Source organism: Vigna unguiculata, chromosome 11 (genome assembly GCF_037176805.1).
Source record: "Vigna unguiculata cultivar grain cowpea cultivar isolate G323 ecotype 2 chromosome 11, ASM3717680v1, whole genome shotgun sequence".
NCBI classification, from domain to species: Eukaryota; Viridiplantae; Streptophyta; class Magnoliopsida; order Fabales; family Fabaceae; genus Vigna; species Vigna unguiculata.
The window spans coordinates 13,135,701-13,163,696 of record NC_140802.1 but is presented as its reverse complement, the minus strand read 5'-3'; the positions used below and the strand labels follow the sequence as shown (position 1 = coordinate 13,163,696).

The 27,996-nt window shown below is 35.7% G+C and overlaps 1 non-coding gene and 1 pseudogene across 1 annotated transcript; both read left to right on the top strand.

Annotated features, from left to right (window-relative positions):
* Positions 1-210: 210 nt before the first annotated feature.
* Positions 211-329, top strand: LOC146881030 (5S ribosomal RNA). Its single transcript, XR_014986853.1, has one exon. It is a non-coding gene; the product is annotated as a 5S ribosomal RNA (ribosomal RNA).
* Positions 330-12,133: 11,804 nt separating this feature from the next.
* On the top strand, positions 12,134-26,289 carry LOC146881029 (uncharacterized; annotated as a pseudogene).
* Positions 26,290-27,996: the final 1,707 nt, after the last annotated feature.

Below are 27,996 nucleotides of genomic sequence, written 5' to 3'. Positions count from 1 at the left end.
GTTATTTTCTTTTCCTACGTTCTTTTCATCACTGTTTTCTTTTGCAATCAAATCCTAAATTATCACCTAAATCATTCCAACTGACTACTACCAAAATCTCTTCAGACCAAAACAACCCACCTCACGTCCCCGTGCCCCCGCGCCGCGCCAAGTGTTCAAACTTAGGCCCAATGCGAAACCCATATGTACATTGATCGTGCAATACTTCACAGGTGCGATCATACCAGCACTAATGCACCGGATCCCATCAGAACTCCGCAGTTAAGCGTGCTTGGGCGAGAGTAGTACTAGGATGGGTGACCTCCTGGGAAGTCCTCGTGTTGCACCTCTTTTTTACGTTATTTTCTTTTCCTACGTTCTTTTCATCACTGTTTTCTTTTGCAATCAAATCCTAAATTATCACTAAAACTTATGATGGTCGTAACTTTTGCTATAGAGCTCGGATCGAGACGCTCTAAAAATGAAAGTTGTTGGAAATGGGATGATGAATGTATTGGGATTTTTTAATTTCTAAAAATCCATCATTTTCGGCATGTTTTTTACAATCTTAGTATTTTTTACCTATTTTTTCATACTTTACTTACTTACTTGAGTTGGCCATAATACTCAGAAACTTTTGGAATTTTTTGTGGTGTTTTTCTTATATTGTATCCTTATTTTGATGGTTCACATGGAGGAAAATATTAACGAAAAACTAAAAGAAAAACACATAACTTAATGTTTTTATTCCTCTATTAGATATTTGTTAATGTCTGTTTTAACAAATGTTAATTGACGTGATGGAACATGGAACATGGAACATGGAAGGGTTACTTGTAGAAAAGGCTTCGATGATCAAATATCAAATATCAAACAACAAAGGCATGACAAATAAAATCGAGGTGTATCCATGAGAGAATCTCGAAGACTATCCATGCAGGAACTATTAAAAAGAAATTAAATTAGTATTTGTAAAACCAACACTAATTTAATCAAAATATTAAAAATAAATAAAATTAAAATCAATTAAACTTATACTAATTTAAATATATTTGAATTTTATTGATTTTTTTAATTCAAAATAGCTTGGAACTAACGTAATCAATTCATTCTTTAACTACTAATTACTACCCTTTTATTGTCATATAACAAATTTTTCTTAAAAGAAATTGAGGGATTAACTTCATGTCTTGGTTTTTCTATGTAAGTTTTGTAAATCTATGAGTATTAGAGTCCTTTTAACTTTAATTTCATTAAAATCTTTATTTTCCTTAATATTTCAACCTAACATCTTATAATGTTTTATTTCTTATTAATCTCTTTGTTTATTACAAAACAAAGTCTTTTATCTTATAAGTTTGTAAAAGAATAACAAAATATAAACTATTTCATGACGGGACTAACTATGGGCTAAGGGGAGTGGTGCACGAAAACTACGGTTTTTAACTCTAAATTTGAAGCCAAGCTACTTCAAGTAGCGTCTCTTAGTGAGGAGAGCGTGACCATGGTGTTAAACATGTACTTGCTTAGGTGGCAAGTCACACCTTGTGCATGTACACCTTTGGCTCCAATTTTCCACTTTCTGGACCATTTTTTACCTCCCATTTTTGGAGACACTTTGTTGTCCTTTTAGCCTATAAATAGAAGAACTTACCCCATGTAAATCTAGCTTGAACTTGAGTAAAGAATTGCTGCTAAAATGAGTGCACATTCCTCTTTTTTGAGCTCTCCCTATACTACTATTCTCTTTTGGACTACACTAGGTTCCCTCTTTTTACGAGCAAAGTGTTAGTTAGAAATGGTAATTTAAGCCAACAAGGGGGTGGGGGAGCTTGAATTGGTTGTTTAAATTTTTTTTGAAAGCTTAAAACCCTTTTTTTATTAATCAAATAAACCACAAAATTTGAATGCAAAAGTTGTAGAATAGTACATTTTCAATCAGTCAAAAAATAAAACAACAGACTAATTTGTTCTTGAGCCTATGAAACAATTGATTAAAATTTCAAATCAATCAGCAAAAATCCTGGGAAATTATGTAGAATGCAGAATTCACATATTGAACTCAAAGAAAACATAACAAACAATGATTTACTTGGATTATTGAACTTTTACACACAAGACTTGTTCCAATCAATATTTCTAACAGGTATGCAACATCAGATTACACAAAAACATATTAAAACATAACAAAGAACGATTTACTTGGATTTCTTGAGTTTTTATAGTGATTTAAAGTGAGTGAGATTAAGAGAAGATGTGTAATGCAAAGAGAGAGTTTTCTAGTGATGAATGATAAGTTTTCACGATCAAAAACTCCAAATTACACAAAAAAATATTAAAACATAACAAACAATGATTTACTTGGATTTCTTGAGTTTTTATAGTGATTTAAAGTGAGTGAGATTAAGAGAAGATGTGTAATGCAGAGAGAGAGAGTTTTCTAGTGATGAATGATAAGTTTTCGCGATCAAAAACTCAAAATTGTACCTCTGCTCTTGAAATCACAACTTATATAGTTTAGTTCAAGTGAAATCAGTCGGTTGAATTTTCTGTACCATCTGTTGATTTCACTTGACTTAAGTGAATTCAGTCGATTGAAACAATTCAACTGATTGAATACATTCATACCATAAACTATATACAACAAGCCTTTTAACATGTTAAAACCCTTTTTAACTGATTAAAAGGGACACACTAAGACTAACAAGACATCTAACCTATGTCATATAGCCTACCAACATGATATAACATGAAATTATTACATCTAACACATCAACTACAGATTTAATACAATTGAAACATAATCTTGAAGCGAATCTTCATCAACCGCATGTGATTTTAATGCACTTGGCTTTATCAAATCTTTGTTTCAAGTTTGCTTGTGCCAACAATCTCCCCTTGATTTGATGAAGCCAACACCCTCGTGTTGAATTGATGAGCTAAGATCCATAGAGGAACCTGAAAAAGCTTTTGCATACAAGATACCAATATACAAATACACATCCAAGCAAAAGCACACAAGCACACAAACATATTACATATGCATATGCTCCCACTATCATTAATAATGTGATTTAACTTCAGATTTTAGATTTAGTTAGCTATATTACATGGTTCCATTAAATTTAATTTCAGGTTTTCCAATTTTAACCCAATTTTACTCATTTTTAACTCAACTTTACTCATTTTTCTCCCCCTTTGGATTTATCAAATTAAAGATAATGCACATATCCTTTTCGAATGAGTAAATTTTCATTAACATAGGAGATTATCAGGGCAACTAAGAGTGAATACAAACACTGCATTATCAAAACAGAAATGGAAAATACAATATGAAGTTGAGACTGATATGATCAGTTGATTGAAATTGAAAAATAATCAATTAAAATACTGGAACAAACAAACACACAAATGCAGCAACAACATGCAATGCATGACCTATGAGCCATCCCACTCACTCATCCCTGCAGTTGTGTCTGTTGTAGACATCGGAGAGGAGGTCATGGACATTATGGAGTTGGTCATCCAAGTCTTGGAATCTTGTTGTGCAATATGCATGGTGTGCATTTTGTGACATGTTCAAATCTTGAAGTTGTTTTAAAGCCATCATCTCAAATTGGGAATAAAGCCATCATCTCAAGTTGTGGATCATCTTCTCCTTGGTTTTCTCCACTTCAATGTTTGTAGCTTGCTCTCCTTCAACCAGCCATGCGTTGCCTACCTTAGTGAATCCTATCTTATGCATATTGAGTGTGGAAACTTGGTTCAACGGGCCAGTAGACTCCTCAAGTTCTCCTTCCACATCAACACCAAAATGCTCAATGAACTTGGAGATGAAACCCATATATGGAATCTTGAAATTAGTGAGCCTTTTTGCCTTCATCATATGGTCACACATGGTGTATGTCCAATCAACTACCACACCATCTTGGATGCAATACATCACCACCAAGTCACCTTCATTCAAGGTTGCATGATTGATGCCCCTAGGCATGATAATCTTGGTCACCACTATGACTATCAACCTTTCCTCCACACGAAGCCTTCCCATATAGAAATTTCGAGTTTCCTCACCTTGATTGTGCACACCTTGGTTGAAATATTGGACTTTGTTGAATTCATCCACTACAGTTGTTTCACCCTTGCGAATTTGCCTTAGGCCAGCCACATCCTTCCATGTTTGCCTAGTAATCTCCATCTAAACAACTTTGACACTTCATTTGAGGATTCCATTGTTGAACTTGAGGTTGTCATAGAAGACCTTCACCAAGTTCGGATATATCTTGCCTGAAAGTTCAAGGAAAGTTTCCATTTTTTTAGCCTTGAGATGTTATTCTAAAGTGTGAAAATTTGCTGCCCTTAGCCATGACATATGTAACACCTTAAGAAAAATCATTTGCTTCCTAATGATCTCAATCAAGAAGGTTTGGATCCTATCTTCATGCCCTTTGAACTATGCTTCAAGCCTTCCATGATTCAAGGCAATGAGACATGATGGAGTAGGTGGGGGTGGGGTTTTCTTCATTTAAAAGGGTCATTCTCTGTCTGCGAGGCATGATGAAGCTAGGTATGGCTCTTACTAGCATATATGAATGCCAATGCATGATACTTATACAAAATTTATAGAATTCGCATGTTGATTTTTAAAATCAGTCAATTAGTTTGTACATATATGATGGATTCAATGCAGTATAGGGAATCAAAGTTAGTTAAATGCAATGGAATCAATATCAGAGCATTTAGTGATGTGTTTCCCATGCATTTTATGTGTTATCCATTGAAAACAAATTCACAACAAATGCATGCACATTGGAAATCATGCAATTAAAGTGCTTTATGGTTAATGCAATATGAAAAGTTCATTTTTAGCTGATGTAATAGTTGTTATTTGTTGCTACCACAGTCTAAACAAGGTCATGTGATTGATAATTTGACTGGGTCAACCAATTAAAATCAATTCGAGCAAATCCACCTCAGTATAAGTGAAATCAACACATAAAAATACATAGTCAATCGACTAAAAATGCACTAGGTCATAAATTTTGGTGTAGTGACAATTTTAAGTCAAATCTATGTGTTGTTTTCGCAAAATTAACTGACTAAAAATTTCATATCACATGAAAGTCACACAATTTAAGTGAAATTTATGTGCTATTTTGTGAGGATTAGCATAATGAACAGTGCCAGAACACAAATTATGCAGATTTTGACAGTTTATGTGAAATCTATATGCTGATTTTGCAAATTCAACAGACTGAAATCCTGGCAGTTCACATATTATGTAGAATTAAAACTTTAAATGCATCAAGCACATGATTCAATAAAAGTAACATGCCAAACAAATATCAACACACATTCTTCATGTCAAGAACACCTAATTTAGTTCTAAGCTTGTTAAATCTATCACGTGCAAGTGGTTAAGTGAATAAGTCAGCAAATTGGTTTTCAGTTTTTACAAACTTGATTTCCATTTCACCTTTTTGAATATGATCCCTTATGAAATGATGCCCGATTTCAACGTGTTTAGTTTTAGAATGCCGAACTGGACTCTTAGTTAGGTTGATTGCACTTGTATTATCACAATATAGAGGTACCTTCTCTAGCTTTACATCATAATCCATGAGTTGATGCTTAAGCCAAATTATTTGTGCACATCCATGTCCAACTGCTAAGTACTCAACACTACCAATTACAGTGTTGATTAATGGCGGTAGTTCTCACAATTTCTTACAACCTCGAGTCGCCAAATGTTTGAAACTTCCAATTGAGGCAACACCCATGTTCAAGGTGATGGTAAAAAATGGTAATTATATGGAATCAGAAGGGTTAATACAAAATTTCACTCTACAAACATAAGGGAATGTTTTTACGTTACCAGTCTTTTTACTTCCCATTTCAGGTGCTGATCTTATCCTTGGTGCAAGTTGGCTTAAAATAATGGGCCTTCATCTTGCAGATTGAGTCACTTCAAATTAAATTATTACATGATAGGAAATATATCACGTTGCAAGGTGATAGAGATATGATGGCAAATTTGGCTCAACTGCATCACATCCGACGCATGCTACATACTAATGCTATTGCTGAAATTTACCATATGCAAGTGATACATGAGGATATGGTATTAATGTCTTTGTTATCACTGCCATAGGATATGGAGCTCGAATTGGCACTTTTATTACACACATAGAGCACAGTTTTTGGCTATTTCTAGTGGGTCACCCTCACCTCATTCCCATGTTCATTCCATTCCTCTACTAGAAGGTTTTAATCTTGATAGATACCCTCATAGTCAAAAAGAGGAAATTGAAAAATTGGTGCAAGGCATGCTTTTGGAAGGTCTAATTCAGCCAAGCTTTAGTCCATTTTCTTCTCCAATTATTTTGGTCAATAAGAAAGATGGCACATAACGTGTATGTAATGTTTATCGGGCTCTCAATGTCATCACTGTCAAGGATATCTTTCATATTCCTATAGCTGATGGGCTCATTGATGAATTGTATGGAGCTTGCTATTTTTCAAAGTTGGATCTACGCTCTGGCTATTACTAAATTTTGCTAAATTCGGATGATCGTTACAAAACGACTTTTCAAAATCATCAAGGGTTATACAAATGGTTGGTCATGCCCTTTAGTTTATCAAATGCGCCTCCAACTTTCCAAGGCTTGATGAATCAATTTTTAGTGGCATATTAAGGAGGTTTGTCTTGATGTTTTTTTATGATATATTAGTGTATAACACTAATTGGAAGGATCACCTTTACCATCTTGAGGTCGTGCTCAAGATTCTTCAATAAAACTAACTTTTTGCCAAATTTTCCAAATGTACATTTGGCATACAACAGATTGGTTATTTGGGTCACACTTTATCAAGAGATGGCGTGGCAATGGACACGAACAAGCTAATAGCTGTCATTAATTGGATGAAGCCAAAAACCTTGAAATTACCAACATTTTTTGGGCCTAACAAGATATTATCTACGTTTTGTCAAGGGTTATGCTCAAATAGCTGCCCCACTCATTGATCTTCTAAAGAAAGACATTTTTAAATGGTCTTCAACATCAGATAAAGCATTTGATGCATTGAAAATAGCTCTTACCACAACACCAGTGTTAGCAATTCCAAATTTTGCTACACCTTTTTGTTTTGGAAATCGATGCTTCAGGGTCTGGTCTCCAAGAAGCTAATATGTATTGCTACCCCATTGCTTATTTTTCTAAGAAGCTGTCTCCAAGAATGCAGAAGCAATCTATCTATACTAGAGAATTTTATGCAATCACGGCAGCTTTATCCAAATTTAGGCATTACTTGTTGGGCCATAAGTTTGTGATTAAAACAGACCAAAAAAGTTTGAAAGAACTTTTAGAACAAACACTTCAGACCCTTGAGCAACAATAGTGCTTACCCAAATTTCTTAGGGTATGACTTAAAAATTCAATATTCTCCTAGAAAGAAAACATCCTTGCAGATGCCTTATCCCGAAGTTTAGTAATGGCTTGGTCTCAACCTTCACATACATGGTTTCAATCATTAGCGACTGTAACAAAAGTTGATGCAACATTGAGCAAAATTTATCAAGATTTTATTGAAAATGCAGGGAAAAGTGGGGAATATGTTGTTCAACAAGATGTGATTACTTGGAAAGGGAGAATTATGTTGCCAAGGGATGAGAAATTACTCCAAAATCTTGATAAAATTTCATACTTCAAAAGTGGGAGGCCATGCTGGAATTACAATAACCTTCAAGAGAATAAATGTTCAGTTTTATTGACCCAAAATGAAAGAGGATATTAGAAAAATTATTCAAGAATGCGTCATTTGCCAACAAGCTAAAGTCTCACAATCTTTACCTGTTGGACTTCTATAGCCACTGCCAATTCTGAACCTTATTTGGGAGGATATTGCAATGGACTTCATCACTTGCTTACCTTTCTCTCACAAATATTCTAATATCATGATGGTAATAGACAAGTTATCTAAATTTCCACACTATATCCCCTTAAAATCTAGATTTAACACCCAAATGGTGGCAACAACTTTTATACAACATATTGTTAAGTTATATGGCTTTCCTAAAACCATAGTATCTGATAGAGATAGAGTCTTTATCAGCAACTTTTAGAAATAATTGTTTAAGTTACAAGGCACCAATTTGGCTATGACTTCGGCTTATCATCCCCAATCTGACGATCAAACTGAAAATTTAAACAAAACTCTAGAAATGTAATTGAGGTGTTTTTTTTTTTTAACCACCCTAAAGATTGGTCTGATATGCTACCATGGGCCCAATATTGGTATAATTCAACTTTTCATCACATCATTTCAATGTCTCCTTACCAAGTAGTCTATGGTAAGTTACCCCCTTCTCTAATCAGGTACAAGTACAATGAGAAGGATCCTCCAAACCTATAGCAGTCCCTCAAGGCCCGTGATGCTTTGTTAACAAAACTAAAAATGAGATTAAATCAAGCTTAGAACTATATGAAGCTACAAGAAAATAAGAAATGTAGGGAAATCTAGGGATATACAATTGGCGGTGGGTGATTTAGCCTTGGTTAAATTACAACCTTACAGGCAAAATTCTGTTGCTTTGAGGAAAAACCAAAAATTGAGTCTGAGATATTTTGGTCCTTTTGAGGTGCTGGAAAAGATTGGGAAAGTTGCTTACAGAGTGTTATAGCCAGAATATGCAAAGATATACCCAGTATTTCGCATCTCACTATTGAAGAAGTTTAAGGGGCTACTAATCAACCATACCTTCCCTTGCCCCTCATGACAAATGAATGTGGTCCTGTGATGCTGCCGTATAGGATTTTGGATAACCATGTCATTAAAAGAAACGAAAAAACCAGTTTGGAAGTGTTGGTTCAATGGGATTCATTGTGTGATGATGATAATACTTGGGAAGAGATTGAAGTGTTCAAGAAGGCCTATTTGAAGGGTAAAGAAAAGGGAGCAAGTGTTAGGGTGTACGTAGAACACATGTGCAAGAAAGGAAAATGCTAAATGGCGTGATTTCATAGTGGAAGGTAATAAATTTGGTATGGAAAAATTCTCTCTCCCAGATCATTCTCTATAACCCTCCTTTCCTCTGAGTACTTTTCTGAATGCCACAATTAACTATCTCTAATCTTATTGCTGCCCTGTAATTGCAAGAATTATTTTGGAACAATCTCTATTTGTTCAACCACTGCAGTTTGAACATTGTTATTTCAATTTGAATACTGTTTCCTTTCTCAGAATGTATTGGCATTGAACTTTTTTTGCAATAAATCAATGCCATTATAGATTTTGCTGGTTCTTACCATTGTTTTATTGGAGAACTCTATTTTTTATTTCTAGCACTGTTACATTAGTGGCTAAGCATTGGACATCAAGTGACTGAGTTATCCATAGTTTTTGGCCAAAATTGAGTTGCTTTGAAGGCACACTTTTGGAGTCTATCTACTCTTGTTTTAAGATTTCTTTTTCCTTCTTTTTTATATCTCCTTTTGGGCACTTTATGTGGTACATTTGGAGCCACCTTTGCTTGTGGAAAAATTGGACTATAATGGCACCAAAATTGAAGGCTTTCAGCTTTTGATTTGGTCTTATTTTACTAGTTTATTTGATGTCGGGTTGCCTCCATTTGTGCACCAAATTTTGTGCACAAATCTTGTTTAAGTTTTCTCTTGTAATTGTGGACTAATTAAGTGTCTTAGGGAACCAAAGGTGCTAAATCCCATATTCTAATTAGAACCTTTCAACTCCATTAGTGCATCACTTGTAGTGGTGAGTGTGTTGAAAGTTCTAAGTGCTTTCTCACCTTACCTTTAGGCCGCATAGTCTAGATTTCTTGCTTTATGTTTAATGGCTTGATTCAAGAGACCAAAGTCTCTAAAATCTTGCCATCTTGATTCAAGGGGTCCGTTTTGTGTTCCTTGTTTTATATTGCTTGTTTGTGTGTTAAGTCTCAAGTGATTCTATCTACTTATTACTTGAATATTTGTGTGAAAAAAATTGAGTACTTTTGCAAGTGTAACCTTGGCAAGGATTAACCTTGGTACTTAAGAAGTCCGTGAGACTCAACTTGCTTACCTGGAGGTACACTTGTGCAAGTCCTTTTCCTTCACCCTTTTATCCAAGTTCATAAGTTCATTCAATAACCATGAGCACAAGAAGGCTCACTCGTGCAAGTGCCCAAGTTCTAAGAGATGAACATGATAACCATGACATTCCTCCTATGGATGAAGAGGGTGAAGTTAACCCTCAAGTCCTTACTCATCTCCCTTAAGAGGTTAGGGACATAAAAACTCAAATGGCTGACATGTAAGTTAACCTTCAACATATTGGAAATCAACTTCGACCGTCACGTATACATTGTGCCTCTCCTAGGCCGCCTCTTCTAGGCATAATGATTTTGAAAATGAAGAAGAAGAGGAAGATGATGAGCGTAACTTTAATAGACAATCACCTCATGTGAGAAGGCAAAGGCGCATTCGTCCCCATCCTAAAGAAGTGAGAATAGATTTGCCTCACTTTCAAGGTAAGGACAATGTAGAGGCATATTTGGATTGGGTTGCAAAAGTTGAACAACTTTTTGAGAGCTATGTTGTAAAGGAAGAAAGGTGTTTCATTGGTGGATTTCCTTAGTCCTCCAAAGAAGGAGAAAAGGGCTTCCTGAAATTGACTATTGGTTTGATCTTAAAGAAGCCCTTCATGCCCACCATGTCCCATCCTATTACAAAAGAGAGCTCATGGATAAACTCCAAAGCTCCAACAAATGTCAATGACAATAGAAGAATATAGACAAAAAATGGAGCTATATATTTTAAGAGTTGGGATTGAAGAAAATGAGGATCTTGCCATGTCTATGTTCTTGAGTGGTCTTAATTATGCAATAAGAGATAGAGTTGAATTGCTCCCCTACAATAATTTGAATGATCTTGTGTAAATATGAATTAGGATTGAGCAACAACTTTTAAGGTGACCTTCTTGTAAGGATTCTTCTATTTCTTATCCCAAAAGTGAGCCACAAAAGGATTTCAAGAAGGATTTTTCCAAGGCAAAAGAGTCTACTCTTAAGAATCCTGTAAAGGTAAGTTGCAAAGGTGAAACCTCTACCAAAAGAGGTAGTGAAATTAAGTTCTTTAAGTGCTTAGGCCGAGCTCATGTGGTTGCCCAACGCCCTACAGAAAGAACCATTGTGTTAAAGGGCAATGACCTCTATAGTAGCCAAGATGAGTCTTCTTCTTCAAATGACTCCGAGAGTACTCATTCACAAGTGTCTTCCAAAGGAAATGCTTATCCTAATGAAAGTCGTCTTGTCATGATTATGAGGCTTCTTAGTAATCAACCTAGTGCTCCTCTCAATGATCAAAGAGAAAACATTTCCACACTAGATATGATGTTTTGAAAAACACTTGTTCTCTTATCATTAATAGTGGGTCGTGTTGCAATTGTTGTAGCATAAGGTTGGTCAAGAAGTTCAACTTAGCTTTGATACCTCATCCAAACATTATAAACTTCATTGGCTTAATAAAGATGGGGATATCAAAGTTAAGCATTGATGAGTGCGTATTTTTGCCCTCATTCAGTGTTTAATTATGGGTATTTAATTGAATTTGTGTGCTTAAAGAGTGATTTAATTGATAATTCTGATAATTAAGCTGTTTGAGCTTGTGTGATAAAAATGTCTTAAAAAGTAATTTTTAGTTGCATAAATTATTTTTTGGATATTTTAACGTTTGTTGATGTAGCTAAAATTAAGATTAAGCTCATTCAAGGTGGGAATATAAATTGATTGAAGTTACAAACCACCTTTAAATAAGGCTGAAATTAGCAAGTTATGTGAAAAATCACTTCTGCACCCCCAGCTTTTACTTATACACTTCCCTCTTTCTAAATGGGTCTCACCAAAACCTATTCTGCACCCCCTAATATGTCTATTTACACCCCCTCCTACCACTTAAACCCAACTCACTCAAATCATGCCATGTGGCAATCCCCACCTTTCAAATGAGGCTAACCATATGCTGACATGTGGCATTAATCTTTGCAAACACATATGCACCAATTACACACCACCACGTCATCATCATCTTCATCTCCACATAGTCAGCCACCGCAACACCATCTTCACCGCACTGAACCACCAGTTTTGGGAACAGTCGCCATGACAATCATCGTGAGAACCTACGGCAGCAGCAGTCGCCGCGCTTCCACTATCAGTCACATCGCCGGCCACCACACATCTTCTTCCACGCACCTTCACCATTCCAGCAGCTCCGCAACTGAGCCAACCTCACATCATTGCAAACGCAAGACAACTTCATCTTCTCGCACACCGTGAACGAATATGCACCTTGCGCCATCATCTCCAGCCATTAACACAGATCTGCACCACCATTGCCACAGCACCATGCAAGCACAAAGCCAGCAACCATGGCAGCATTAGATTCGCGCAGGCACCACGTATTTTATTTTTATTATTGTTGAGGTTTTCATTCATCTATGTCTTTTATCTTTAAATCACGTAAGAAGTAATGATTTTAAATCTATATGCATGTTGGTCATATTTAGAAACTTTCATATGATTAAATGAGTTTCTACCAATAATTGAGACTTTATTTTGGTTAAAGGTATTTACTCTAACTATAATTAATTGAGACTTTACTTTGATTAATTAAGCTTTTTATTTGGTGATGAGATAAAAGAATAGACATGATTAGGCATAATAAATTTGATTGAGACTGTACTTTGGTTGAATTTAATGTGGATAATCTAAAAGTTCTCACTTTTAATTGAGACTGTACTTTGGTTAAAAGTGAGAACGCCAACAAATTAATTGATACTTTACATTGATTAATTTGTAAATCTATAACAATAATTAATTGAGCAATAATCTTTAGATAACCGATGATGAATCTATTTTGAAAAAGCAATGGAATCAATCTATTTTCTTTACTATTGTTTTTATTTCTTTTTATCTTTTAAATTTTATTTATATCTTTTTTTATCTTAATTCCCTATATTTTTATTTTATTTGACTAACTCATCTGTATAGTTTTATAAGAACTAATTTGTTAAAAATCAATTCCATGTTCGTTGGGAGACGACTTAGTGTTACTTTACCCTTTCTATTTTCTTGACTACTATCTTAGCAATACTGAAGTTGCTATATTTTAGTAGTATTAATTTGATCGCGTCAACGATAGCGTTATCAAGCATCAAGTGAACATTAAGTTGTCCATTGGAAAACACAAAGATAGAGTTTTATGTGATGTCATTCCAATGGAAGCTTGTCATATTCTCTAAGGAAGGTTGTGGCAATTTGATCGCAAAACCAGCCATAATGGTCATCCTAATGAGATCACCCTCTTACATAAGTCTAAAAACTTTAGGCTTCACCCTCTCACTCCCAGTCAAGTTGCTAGTGATCAAGCTCAAATGCGAGCTAGGAGAGAGGAAGAGAGTTCCAAGAACTCTACTTTAAGTCCCAAGAGTGAGGTAGGGGAGTTTCCAAGTTCTACTCCTAAGGTCATTTCTCATGAACCACTTTTAACCCAAAAATCTTTAATCAATATGTTTCATGAAGAACAACCTTGCTATCTCCTCTTGTGTCACTATTCACTCACTTGTCTTCCTAGTTCTTCACATAAGGATCTCTCTCCTTCTATTGTTTCTCTTCTTCAAGAAGTTCAAGATGTTTTTCCTCAACTAGAAGGGTTGAGTTCAAAAGAGTCTTAGCCCTTGTGTTGTGTCTGTCTTGTTAGTACTTAAGAAAGATGGTAAGTGGAGAATGTGTTGTGGTTGTAATATTACCATTAAATATAGGTACCCAATTCATATACTTGATGATATGTTTGATGAGTTGCATGGGCCCACTAAACTTTCTAAAGTTGGTTTAAAGAGTGATTATCACCAAATAAAGAGGGTAAGGAGTGGAAAATTTCTTTTAAGGTCAAGTTTGGATTATATGAGTGGTTGGTGATGCATTTTGGCCTTACTAATGCACCTAGAACATTCATGAGGCTCATGAATCATGTTCTTAGGGATTGCATAGGTAGGTTTGTAGTAGTATACTTTAATGATATTTTGATGTATAGTCATGTTTGCATGAGCACATAAGACATTTGAGAGTTGTTCTTTCCAATTTGATAGACATCCAACTTTTTTGCAAATGTAGACAAATGCACATTCTGTGTAGATAGTGTGGTCTTTTTAGATTTCATTATCAACAAAAATGGAGTTCATGTTGACTCCAAGAAAACCAAAGCCATCCAAGAATGGTCTACTCCAAAAAATGTTGGAGAGGTTTGGAGCTTCCATGGATTGGAAATTTTTTATAGGAGATTTGTTCATAACTTCTCTACTTTGGCTTCTCCCCTTAATGAGTTGGTCAAGAAAGATCTATGTTTTATTTAGGGTGAAAAGCAAGAGTTTGCATTCAAGCAACTTATAGAAAAACTCTTCAATGCATTCATTGTACCTGTACTTGATTTCTCAAGAAATTTTGAGCTAGAGTGATGAATCTAGTGTAGGCATATGTGTGGTGTTGTTGGAAGGAGGTACCCAATTGCTTACTTTAGTGAAAAACTTCATGGTGCCTCTCTTAACTACCCCACCTATGACAAAGAGTTTTATGCATTAGTGAGAGCCCTTCAAACTTGGGAAAACTATCTAGTGTCCGAGGAGTTTGTCATTCACAAGGACCATGAGTCAATCAATATTTGAATAAACAACATAAGTTGAATAAGAGACATCCAAAGTGGATGGAGTTCTTAGAACAATTTCCCTATGTAATAAAATATAAGAAAGGCATGAGTAATGTTATGGCTGATGGTCTATCTAGAAGGCACAATTTGTTTTCAAAATTGGGAGCCCAAGTTCTTGGATTTGATCACATATCTGAGTTGTATGAGCAAGACTCTGATTTGTCTTCCATTTTTGCTAGTTTTCAAAAGAAAGCTCATGGGGTTTTATATGTTTCCCAGGGCTATTTGTTCAAAGAAGTAAATATTTTTGTGCCCTAGGGATCTCATAGAAAACTCTTAGTGAAAGAAACACATGAGAGGGGGCTTGTGGGCCATTTTGAAGTTGATAAGACTGTAAGTAATTTAGAGGAAAAAATTTATTGGCTCCACATGAGAAAAGAAGTTCAAATACATTGTCATAAATGCATTGTGTGTTTACAAGCTAAGTCTAGGACTATGCCCTCGTGGTGTATTCACCCCTCTGCCTATTTCTTTATCTCCTTGGGAAGATATTAGCATTGATTTTAACCTTGATCTACCCAAGACTCAAAGATGATTTGATTTTATCTTTGTGGTAGTGGATCATTTTAGTAAAATGTCACATTTAATACCATGTCACAAGGTAGATGATGCAAGCAATATAGTAAAATTCTTATTTAAAGATGTGGTTAAACTTCATGAGGTGCATAAAATGATAGTCCTTGATAGAGATGCCAAGTTCCTAAGCCACTTTGGAAAATTCTTTACTCTAGGCTAGGAACTATGCTTAATTTTTCAATCTTTTCTCACTCTCAAACTGATTGACAAATAGAGGTAGTCAATAGATCTCTCGTCACCATGCTAAAGGCGATCCTAAAGAGCAACCACAAATCTTGGGATGAGTATCTTCCCCACATAGAGTTTGCATATAATACAGTAGTCTATAAAACTACCAAAGTCTTTCCATTTGAAATTGTGTATGGGTTTAATCTTCTCACTCATTTGGACCTAACACCCATACATACTCTTAGTGACTTCATTCACAAGGAAGGGGTATCAAAGGCTGAATTTGTAAAGAAAATGCATGAAAAGGTGAAACACCAAATACTACAACAAATATAGAGATAGATGAAACAAAATAATAAGGGGAAGAAAGAAGTCATTTTTGAATACGGGAATTGGGTTTGGCTCCATTTGAGCAGAGATAGATTTCTAAATGAAAAGGAAGTCCAAACTCAACCCTAAGGGGATGGTCCCTTTCAAGTGATAAAAAATGTCAATAACAATGCATATATGCTAGATGTGCCAGTGAGTATGAAGTATATGCTACTTTTAATGTGAGTGAATTAATTCCTTTTAGAAATAACACAGATGATGAGGCAAACCCTCTAGATTTTAGGTCAAATCCTTTTTGTACTATACTAGGCGGATAGAGCCGGAAACAGTGAATACCCGGTCCTAACTGCCAAATTATAATCCTGCTTAATTACATAACTAATCAACCACAAACAAAACTAATGCATACATAGTAGCTAAACTTACATATCAACATAAATCGCCAACTCTGAACTTATGAAATAATAGCCAAACACACAAAATCAATCCCTAAGCCTGATACTTGGGCCCTGAGTAGGCCCACATAAGCCCAAAAGAGACCCAACAGGCCTAATAAAGGTCCAACCCATTAACCAGGTAATTTGTGATTAATATTCTATAAATACCGGTGGACCCTAACAATTGGAGGTACAAAATTCATTAATTCCTAAAACTGTGGTTTGACTTTTGAGAGCTCTTGCTGACTTGATCGTCGAAGTCCTTTCTACAAGTAATCTCTAAAATGTTCAATTCGACAACAAGACATGAAGGCGTATCCAAATCAAGGATTGGGTAAGAAATAATTTATGCTCCCTGATATCTTATTATTGTTTTCACAGGAACACTTTTAAGAGAGAGAGAGGGGATGATGATGGTAAACCCCAAGCTAAGGGACCAACCACAAGAGCCATGGCAAGAAGGATCCAAGAAGATTGGGCTTCATGTGGCTCAACAGGCCCAAGTTGATATTCACTTGGGCTAAGGAAGATGTGAAGACCTAGTCTATGATTCTTTGTAAATATTAGAATAATATGTTGGGCTTTGTATTTTGAGGATAGTGGTGTAGGATTTTATTCGGGCCATGTTTTGTGCCTAGACCATATAAAGTAGTTTGGGCCTAAAAGGAGATTGGCCTAAGTATGGGCGAAAGGGGGGGGGCATGGAAACTAGGATTTTTAACCCTAACTTTGAAGCCAAGTTACTTCAAGTAGCGCCTCATTGTGAGGAGAGCGTGACCATAGTGTGAAACATGTGCTTGCTTAGGTAGCAAGTCCCACCTTATGCATGCTCACTTTTGGCTTCAATTTTCAAGTTTCTATACCATGTTTTCCCTCACATTTTTAGAGACACCTTGCTCTCCTTTTAGCCCATAAATAGTAAGTACTTCATGTAAATCTATCTTGCATTTGAGTAAAGAATTTTTGCCAAAATGATTGCACATTCCTCTTGTTTGAGCTCTTCCCTGACTAATCATCTCTTTTAGACTACTTTGGGCTTCCTTCCTTAGGAGTTGGCCTCACCTCTTCCTAGGAAACTCATCTTTACCAAAACAAACACCATCCTATCTTCATTCCTCCAAGCTTTCGCAACCACAATCAATCATGGAGGCCATAATCTTCACGACAATGTTCAAGGAGCAAAGGACCAGGCCATTAGTTATATTTGAAAACTTTGTTTTAGGTCTCCAAATTTTGAGTGGTTCTCTTGTTTGGCTACAACTTTAATTGGAATAAGGACTTATAGGTACAAAAAACTACTTATATTTTTTATAGAACCTTAAAATAGATGATCTGGATGTGAAGGTAATATGGTACAATATTTTAAGTTTTATGCACGATTGTTTATTGTTTAAACATGTTTTTAAATTTTGAGTTTGAGATGCCATTTGTATAGTTTGATTTAAAGAATTTTTTAATTTATGTCTTAGAATATTGCATTTGAGACATGAGTTTGGATTGTGGTTATCTTGAAGCAAATTATTGAATGTTAGTTTGAATGATGAAGGTTGAACTAAAATAATCGAATAATGATGTTGGAGCAAATTATGGATGGTAATAACTCCTCCAAAAGGTGTAGCTATTGTCCACACAATGGATGTTTTCTATAGCAATCATGGTTATCCATCAGTCCTTGTTATCTCGACAAACCAAAATTTAACCCTCATAATTTTTCTTTAACAAACATCACCATTGGTAATGCTTCTTACTTTCCTGAGAAGGAAATGAGGGTTTCATTCAAGACTCTAGGCTCAATCTCACTACAGCCCTATTTCAACATTTGATTAACCTTCTCGAGCACACTTCTCCTTCTGGTAGTTCAGGCTCAATTACAATAACCAACCTAAAAGTTTTAATCCACCCGGTTTCAATGTCAATCTCTCTCTAAAGCCAATCCATTCGTTCAGTCTAATTTAGGTATCACCTTTAATTTTGTGCCACTAATGAGTCATTTTTTTCTTCCATTCCACTAGCCTTTGTGTACCCATTTGACAGTTGTTCGGTGCTTAATTTTTCATCTTTATAGTGTTTTTCATCTGTTGGGCTTTATTGGGCCACTATTTCGAATTTGGACTAATTTCACATTATTTGACCTAATTTTCATTTTTAATTATTTTTAGACATTTGGGTAAAGCAAATTTTGGAGCTTGGACATTAATATTCAGTTGAAGAGAGTCGCCACATCATTGCCACATCATTTCCACATCATTTCCACGTCATCAAAGTGAATGGGCCAACATTTGAGGCCCAAAGTGGCATTTTTGTAATTCTGAGTGGCAGAGTGACAAATTTGTAAATAATGAGTGGTAGAGTGATGGGACCACGAAATTAGGTCTGAATGCATGAAAGGAGCTGCCCACTTCATCTTCTACCTTGCTCCAAATTCCATTTTTCGTTCTCCAAGCTTCCATGGAGGTGCCCCTTGCGGTTTTTCACGTTTTTGGCTCATTTTTATCGTTTTTACGCACATTTGACAGCATCCATTAAGGGTTTTACATTTTGAATTCGTTTTCTTGCTTGGGCAGCTCGTTTTGTGATTTCATTGACTTGGAACAATAACCATTCATGGGGTTTTCGCATTTATATATGATAGCACTGTTTTGCATTCCATTGAAGCTTTGAAATCTCTCTTTTTGCTCTTAAATTGCGGTTTCAGAATTCATAAGTAAGGGTTTTGGATTTTTGATATTCTGGTTCAGATTTGAAGTGCTTGATTCTTCTATTTTGATGTCTAGCTAACCCTATTGCATTGATTCCTTGACAAAATTGAGATGAAACCATGAGATTGTTGGTCGTTTTTGGGGTTCCATTCGAAATTGCCTATGTTTCAGGTCGTGTTTAGACGATAAACACATATTTGAAGCATGCTTAATCTCAAATTCGTGTGTGCATATCAATGGCTCGTATTCATGCTTAATGTTTATGACTTCTGTCACAGCTTGCTTAAATCTGTGGGTGTTAACTGTCTCAAATTTGTTGCGCTTAATGACAATGAATCCATGGTAATTTTCGCTTAGTTGATTACTCAGGATTCAGGAGAGCAAATTCTAATAGAACAATTAATTTGGTAATCTGTGATTGGTGGACTTTCAATTGAATCAAGGAATCATTGCGTGTTCATATAACTGTTAAATTTATCTGCGAATTGAAGTTTGTTCTGAATCTATCTGCCAAACCCCCATTGTGTTATTGTTGTGTTGATCTGGAAATTCAAGCTTGGAATGAAAATATTGTTCGTTGGGAGACGACTTGGTTCACTTAAATATACTGCATTTTAAGTGTTTTAATTTGGTGGGGTACGACCTCTATCAAATTTGGCGTCGTTGCCGGGGACCAATCGTTTTGTTCAAAGTTAAATTTTCAGTGTGTTTGTGTTTGTGTGTTGGTGTTTTGGTGTGTGTGTAGTTCAAGTGTGGTTGAGTTGGTATATGTTGATTGTGGTAGTGTTTTTGTGTGTTTTCGTGTAGTGTGCATGTTATCTGTGTAGTTTAGTGTAGTGAATAGTGTCGCGGCGCGCATGAATAGTGTCATTTGTAATGTAGTGAATAGTGTCTGAATCTGGTATTTAACTTCTGGATTTTTGTTCTGGTAGCTACAGTGCTTGTTTTGACTTGAAATTTTTTCTCCCCACTTCTAAGACATTGAGCTTGATGGGAAAAATAGTTGGAGCAATTGGTATGGTTTGAGTTTAGAGTTTCAAAAAATATTATGGACTGATTTTTAGTCAAACTTCAAAGGACCATTACTTTTGCTCTGGTTATCAGAATCACTATTATTTTATATGCATTTGGGGTGGAATTTGATTTCCCACTTTGTTCAAGTTCGCTTTATTGGTTTGCAAACTCAGATTCTCCAGAAAATGCCATTTTCTACATTTCAGCAATGTTTTTTGTGTTTTTTCTTCATTTTTTCCACTTTTGAAAAAATTTTAAAAATACTTGTAATTTGAGTTTTGATATGATTTTTTTTTGTGGGTCTGTTTGAGCACTCAAAGGACAATCCTACGAATTTTCAAGTCATTTGGAGTTCATTTGAGTATACTTGTAGTTATACCCTATGTTATGCCAATATCACTAGAATTAATGTTTTTTTGTGCATGACTAGGGGAAACCCAAGTGAATTACAACCATTTGACCCTGAGATTGATAGGACATTCCACAGAGAACGTAGACATCTTAGGAATCCATCTTTGCATGCTGAATATTCAGTGACTTTTCTTGACTCTTCTGATTCTCATCATACTCTTGACACTCCTCATTCCTTGCATTCTGAGCATACTATTTATTCCGAGCATTTTGATTTTCATACTGATAACATGGCTCAACCTCCTCCACCTCATGATTAGGATATATGTATTTGGATTATGGATATTCAAATTATCTTTTAAATGTATTTGGATTGTGGATATTTGATAAAATATTTTGTTCTGGTTTGTGTTGGTCTGTGGAAAAAATATGCAGGTTTAAATGTGGGAATCATAATAAAACAGAACATTTATGCTGCCAAACTTATTTTTGAGCCATACTTCTTCTCTTAGTAACTTGCTAGAGTATCCCAAGAGGTCCCTCTAGCACCTTTTTCTCTAGAGTTGTCCTAACCTCTCTTAGAGCTCCACAAACCACCTTCATCCCACCATTAAATCACCTAAACCGAGAGTCATTTTCTCTCAACACCAAGCTTCCACGAATCCACCATCCACCATACTCACCATTTCAAGCTTTGGCCCAACCTAGCTTGAGGAGGAGGCTATCATTTGGTATCAAGAGCTTTGGTTCTACAAGAGCTAAGTTTCTTGTTCCTTACCTACATTATTGTTATTATTTGTGTTCATGTGTTTTTCTTTCTTCTCTTGTTTCCAAATCAACTTCTTTTCCACACAAAAATTGTGCTCGAAGCAACGTGGGCTATTTTCCAAATAATACTGCAACTAGCTCAGTGGTCAAAAAATTGCGTTCTTTATATCAAAAGAAAACCCTTTGAGTCTAGTTTCAAATAAAAAAAAGAATGAACGCATTTGGAGTTCTGTGGAGAGAGTTATGAGCAAAATAGTCAACAAAGGTCAGATCTGCCAACATTAGCGTTTTTCATGCGGTTTTATGTTTAGGCTTCCATATTTTGTGTTGTTTGTGAGATTTTATGTTTTTTGATTTGTTTCATGTTACCATTTGGTCATCTCATATTTATTGGGTCATTTTTATTTTCAAATCTATCCATATTGTCTAGAGTCATGTTTAGTTCTTTTAATGTCATTTTTTGTTTTGAGCTTTCAAAAATCACAAAAATATATGTTCTTCTTTGTTTTCAAAACTGCACCATATAAAATCTTTTGAGTGCTTTTCTTTACATATTTGAGTTCATATTTGTCATTACACCATTGGAAAATTCCTAGAGTTAAGTTTCCTTTATATTTGTTTGAATTTCATGCCCTATTTTGATTCTAGTAGGTTTCTCTTCTATTTTGGCTTCTCGAACCTTTGACCTACCAAAAGTGTTTTCAAAATCAAATTTGGTGTGGTAGTAGGGTGTGTGTTGGTGCCGGAAAATGTGAAAAGAAATAGAAAAAAAAGAATCACAACATTGGGTACATCAAAAGCAAGAAAAAGTAGAAAAGCAAAAGCAAAAAATGGAAAGTAAAAGTAGAAAAGAGGACCACTACCACCAAAAGTCGTGTAAGCACTATAATGTTGATTTGTTGGAATGATTTACTTGATATATGTGCTAGGGCTGAGAAAAAAAGCCCAACTCGTTTGAAACCGCTTCACCCGAAAAGAAAAATAGGTTGGCGGGCTGGTTTGCATGGGTCGAGTTAGATTGAATAAAAAATTTCGGGTCCAAATGGGTTTTAACGGTCGAATACGGATTTTAAATTTAAAACTCATTGATACCCGATCCGACCCATGAATTTAATTATGAGTTCAAAAGTTTCACCTTAAACCCTAATTTTTTGCCCTAGCTTCCCTCTCTCTCACGTCAATCCTAACTTTCATTTTTCCTCCCTCAGAAGAAACACCTGATTCTTTGTCGTTACCCTTCCATCTCCAGAATATTTCCATGTCCAATAGCTACATCTCCATGTCTAGCGGCTACATCTCCAACGTTTCCATCTCTAACAACAACCCTAACTTTCCTTCTTCACGCAAAGGACAAGAGGTTGTGTGTCAGAACTGATCTCCACAATGCAGTGGGCGAACATGGGATATGAGCAACAACTAAGATTAATGGCACTTGCCTTCAATGGCTTACATTGCCTGCACATAGTTTATCTCTTCCATCTATCTAAGCCTTAGACATCTTCTTCATCCTCATCAACAATTTGATTGAAACCCTTATTTTTGGGGAAAAACGTGTGCTTTGGAGAATTTTTTGTATGTCTAGTTTTGTGTTTTGGAGAATTTTTAGTGCGTTCATTGGATATTTTTTTTATGTGTTCTGTGTGTGTTCAGATCTACATTATGGTGTTTTTTGTGTGTAATTTTGTAGTTGATGCTAGTATTTAGATCTAGGTTAAAATACCTTTTTTGTCCCAATTTTCGTCAAGTTTTTTCAAATAAGTCCTAATGTTGGTTTTGTGTTCAAATAGGTCCCAATTTTCGTCAATTTTGTTCAATTGGGTCCTTTTTTGCTAACACCGTTTAAATCATTAACGACCATGAACAGTGACTGCCACGTGTCACTTCGTGGCTTTTTTCAGTTTTTTTTTTCATTTTTTTTTTTAAATTTTTAAATTTTTTTTAAATGTACACGTGTCAACCCAAGAGTGTGCCACGTGTCACTTCGTGTTTTTTTTGAATTTTTTTTGAATTTTTTTTTGAATTTTTTTAGTATTTTTTAAATGTTCATGTGTCAATCCAATAGCGTGCCACGTGTCAAAGTCAATGTTCTAAATTCAATTTGGTCCCTATATTTATTATTTTTGTTCAATTAGGTCCCAATTTTTGTTAACATTAATCAATTTGGTCCCTCTCCAAATTAAAACCAAATTTAATTTTTATATTAAAATTCACATTTTTTATTAAATATTTTGATATAATATATTAAAATTCACATCATTATAGTTTTGATATAAAAATTAAATTTGGTCACATCTTCGACAGGGACCAAATTGGTTAATGTTAACAAAATTGGGACCTAATTGAACAAAAATAACAAATATAGGGACCAAATTGAATATAGAATATTGACTTTGACACATGGCACACTACTGGGTTGACACGTGGACATTTAAAAAAAAATAAAAAAAACTCAAAAAAATTCAAAAAAATCACAAAGTGACACGTGACACACTCCTAGGTTGACACGTGTACATTTAAAAAAAATTAAAAATTTAAAAAAAAATTAAAAATATTTAAAAAAATAAAAATAAAAAAATTCAAAAAAACTACGAAGTGACACGTGGCAGTCACTGTTCATGGCCGTTAATCATTTAAACGGTGTTAGCAAAAAAGGACCCAATTGAACAAAATTGACGAAAATTGGGACTTATTTGAACACAAAACCAAAATTAGGACTTATTTGAAAAAACTTGACGAAAATTGAGACCAAAAAGGTATTTTAACCTTAGATCTATGAAAATTGTAGCAAATGTTTTTCTTCCTATATCTATTTGGACTTGTAATTCATGGCCAAGTTAGGTGTCTTGGAGGAATTATAGGTACTCAATCCCATCTCTTAACTCGAACCTCTAATCTCTTATTAAATTCATTTTTAGTTGGTGAAGTTTGAAGGTTCCAAAGTGCCTTCTAACTCCACTATTAGGCTGCATAGTTTAGTTTAATTGCTTTCCTTAATTGCTTTCCTTTTTATTGTAGTTTAGTATGAGTCTACTTGCTTTTCAAACATAATTCCCTTTGAGTGGTTAGGTGTAAGATGGCTTGAGGTAGCTTTGGCAAGGAAAGGCTTGGATTTTAAGTAATCCTTAGTGATTCTCCTCCCTTTCGTGGAAGTGAATTCAAAGTTATTTTGCTTCTTAAAATCCCTTAAGGAATTAGAATTTGAAATACAAGTTTGTTTTTTGCATAGCATCTTTTCAAAAACTTTGAGATGTCTAAAGGTCCTTCTAAGGCTCCATCTTACAAAATTGGTAGTGATTCTAGTGAAGCGCCTAGTTTACAACACTTGGCTAAAGAACTAAAGTTACTAAAAATTTGGCAAAGAGAAGAATCCATTTTAAAAGAAAAGGAAAGAGTTGAAAGGGATGAATATCTTACAACCTTAGAGGACGAGCTTAAGATACTTAATGCAAAATAAATTAAAGTTCAAGAAGAGTTGAGACAAAGCAAAAGTAAGAGTAAGAGTGTGAGCAACTTAAGAAGAAGCTGCCAACATAATACACAACTCACACATTATGAGGAGGATAGTAGGATTTTGAACCAATACTGTCAACCTCCTCCACCTAGAAGGCCAAGAAGGGAGCATGAACACCAAGAGCCTATAGAAGTTATGGTTGACCTTCCTCATTTCCATGCGAAGGAAAATGTAGAGGCATACCTAGATTGGGAAATAAAAGTGGAACAACTTTTTGAGTGTCATCAAGTGAGTGAGGAAAGAAAGGTATCCCTAGCCACCTTAAGCTTCCAAGGGAATGCCATGTACTGGTGGACTTCTCTAGTGAGAGAAAGAAGACTCTCCAACTCCCCCAAGTACAGTATTGGAATGACCTAAAGAGTGCCCTAAGAAGAAGACACATACCTTCCTACTACAATAGGGAACTTATGGATAAACTCCAAAGGCTACAACAAAAGAATATGAGTGTGGAAAAGTATAGACAAAAGATGGAGCTCTATATGATGAGAGCGGGAATTAGAGAAGGAGAGGAAACCACCATTTCAAGGCTTTTAAGTGGACTCAATCTTGACATTAGAGAAAGAGTGGAATTGTTGCCCTACCAAGACCTAAATGACTTGGTACAAATTTGCATTAAGGTTGAGCAACAACATTTGAGAAAAGGTCTGAAAGATAACCACTCAAATTCATATGTCAAGAGACTACAAAAGGGAGGGAAAACAAGTGAAAAGAGAGGAACCCTCTATAAAATTTGAGAAAGAAAAAGAGAAATCCAAGGAAGGATCATCATCATTCATGCGCACAACTGAGATCAACTATTTTAAATGTCAAGGTAGAGGTCATATCTCATCATAATGCCCTCCAAGAGGACCATAATCCTATGGGGTGTTGATGCATATATTAGTGAAGAAGAGAAAGAGAAAAACGCAAGTGAGGATAAAAGTGAGGGAGAAGATTCCTACCCTTGTGAGGGAGATGTCCTCATGATGAGAAGAGTTCTTAAAAATCAACCTAGTCCTCAAGTCCTAACCCAAAGGGAGAACATCTTTCATACAAGATGTAAAGTTTCAAACAAAACATGTTCTCTTATTGTGGATAGTGGCTCATGTTGCAATTGTTGTAGTACTAGGTCAGTGGAAAATTTAGGTCTCATAATCAAACCCCATCCAAAACCTTACAAACTTCAATGGCTTGGTGAAGGAGGGGATTTGAATGTAGACCAACAAGTGGAGGTCAAACTCTCTATAGGGAAATATGAGGATAAAGTTCTTTGTGACTTAATCCCTATGGAAGCTTGTCACATTCTCTTAGGTAGACCTTGGCAATTTGACAAGAAAACTATGCACAATGGTCTTACTAATGAGATTACTCTCCACCACAAGGAAAATAAGTTTGTTCTTTATCCCCTAGCACCTTCCAAAGTGTTTAAGGATCAATTACAAATGAGGAAACTAAGGGATGAAGAAAGAAAGGAAGAAAGCATGCACAAAGAGTTAGGGGAGCAAGCTTCCAACACATGCATTCACGAAGAAGGGGCAAGTAATATTCCTCCAAAGGTGACTCAAAAAGAGAAGAATTTGTCTAAGAAAACTTTAAAGAAAACTCTTTTATGTGAGCAACCTTCCTACCTCCTCTTTTGTAAAAGAGCACTTTCATGCATACCTTCAAATCTAGAACCCAAGTGTCCATCTTCATTGGAAAAACTTGAAGGAATTTTATGATGTGTTCTCTCAAGAAGACCCTAAATGTCTTCCACCAATTAGAGGCATAGAACATCAAATAGATTTTGTTCTTGGGGCAAACTTACCAAATAGGCCAGCCTATAGAACAAATCCCCAAGAAACCAAGGAGATTGAAACTCAAGTGAAATGTATGAGAAGTTAGGAGTTTTCATGGTCTAACATCCTTTTATTGGAGATTTGTTCCTAACTTCCCAACTATAGGTTCACCTATCAATGAGTTGGTTAAAAAGGATGTGAAATTTGTGTGGGGAGAGAGATAAGAGTTGGCTTTCAAACAACTCAAAGAGAAGCTTACCAATGCACCCATTCTAGCTCTCCCAAACTTTGCAAAGACTTTTGAGATAGAATGTGATGCTAGTGGTGTAGGGATAGGAGGAGTTTTGTTACAAGAGGGAGACCCTATTGCCTATTTTAGTTAAAACCTCAATGGTGTCACTCTTAACTACCCTACCTATGATAAAGAGTTGTATGCTCTAGTGAGGTCTCTTCAAAGTTGGGAGCACTATCAAGTCTCCAATGAGTTTGTCATTCATAGTGACCATGAATCACTTATGTATTTGAGGGGGCAACACAAGTTGAACAAGAGACATGGAAAGGGTGTGAAATATTTGGATCAATTCCCTTATGTGATCAAATATAAGAAAGGAAAAATTAAATGTTGTGCCCGATGTTGTTTCTAGAAGGCACAACCTCTTTTCAAAACTTGGAGCACAAATTCTTGGTTTTGATCATATGGGAGAAATGTATGACCAAGATGATTTCTTTACCTCCATTTTTGCTAGTTGTCAAAACAAAGCTCAAGGGGGTTACTATGTGTCCAAGGGGTATTTGTTTAGAAAGGGTAAGTTGTGTGTGCCTCAAGGTTCCCATAGGAAGCTCCTCATCAAGGAGTCATATGAGGGAGGTCTCATGGGCCATTTTGGAGTTGATAAAACTCTTAGCATTCTTCAAGAAAAAGTCTATTGGCCCATATGAGAAAAGAAGTTCAAAGACATTATCATAAGTGAATTGCATGCTTGCAAGCCAAACCTAAGACTATGCCTCATGGTTTATACACCCCCCTCCCCATTGCTTCATCTCCATAGGAAGACATTAGCATGGATTTCATCCTTGGTCTACCCAAGACCCAAAGGGGATTTGACTCTATTGTTGTGGTTGTGGATAGGTTTAGCAAGATGGCTCATTTCGTACCATGCCAAAAGGTAGATGATGCAAGTTACATAACAAAACTCTTTTTCAGAGATGTGGTGAAACTCCATGGTTTTCCTAGGACCATTTTATATGATAGGGATACCAAGTTCCTTAGCCATTTTTGGAAGACACTTTGGTCTAGGCTAGGAACCAAGCTTCATTTTTCCACCTCTAGTCACCCCCAAACTGATGGGCAAACTGAGGTTGTGAATAGGACTTTAGGAACCATGTTGAAGGCTATTTTGAAAGGAAACCACAAATCTTTGGATGAGTACCTTCCTCACATTGAGTTTGCATATAATAGGGTGGTTCACAAGACCACCAAAGTCTCTCCATTTGAGGTTATGTATAGCTTCAACCCCTCACTCCTTTAGATCTCGTACCTCTCCCAAATCCTAGTGATTTTATTCATAAGGAAGGGGTATCTAGGTCCAAATTTGTGAAGAAAATGCATGGGAAGGTGAAGTCTTAAATACAACACGAAACTGAGAGATA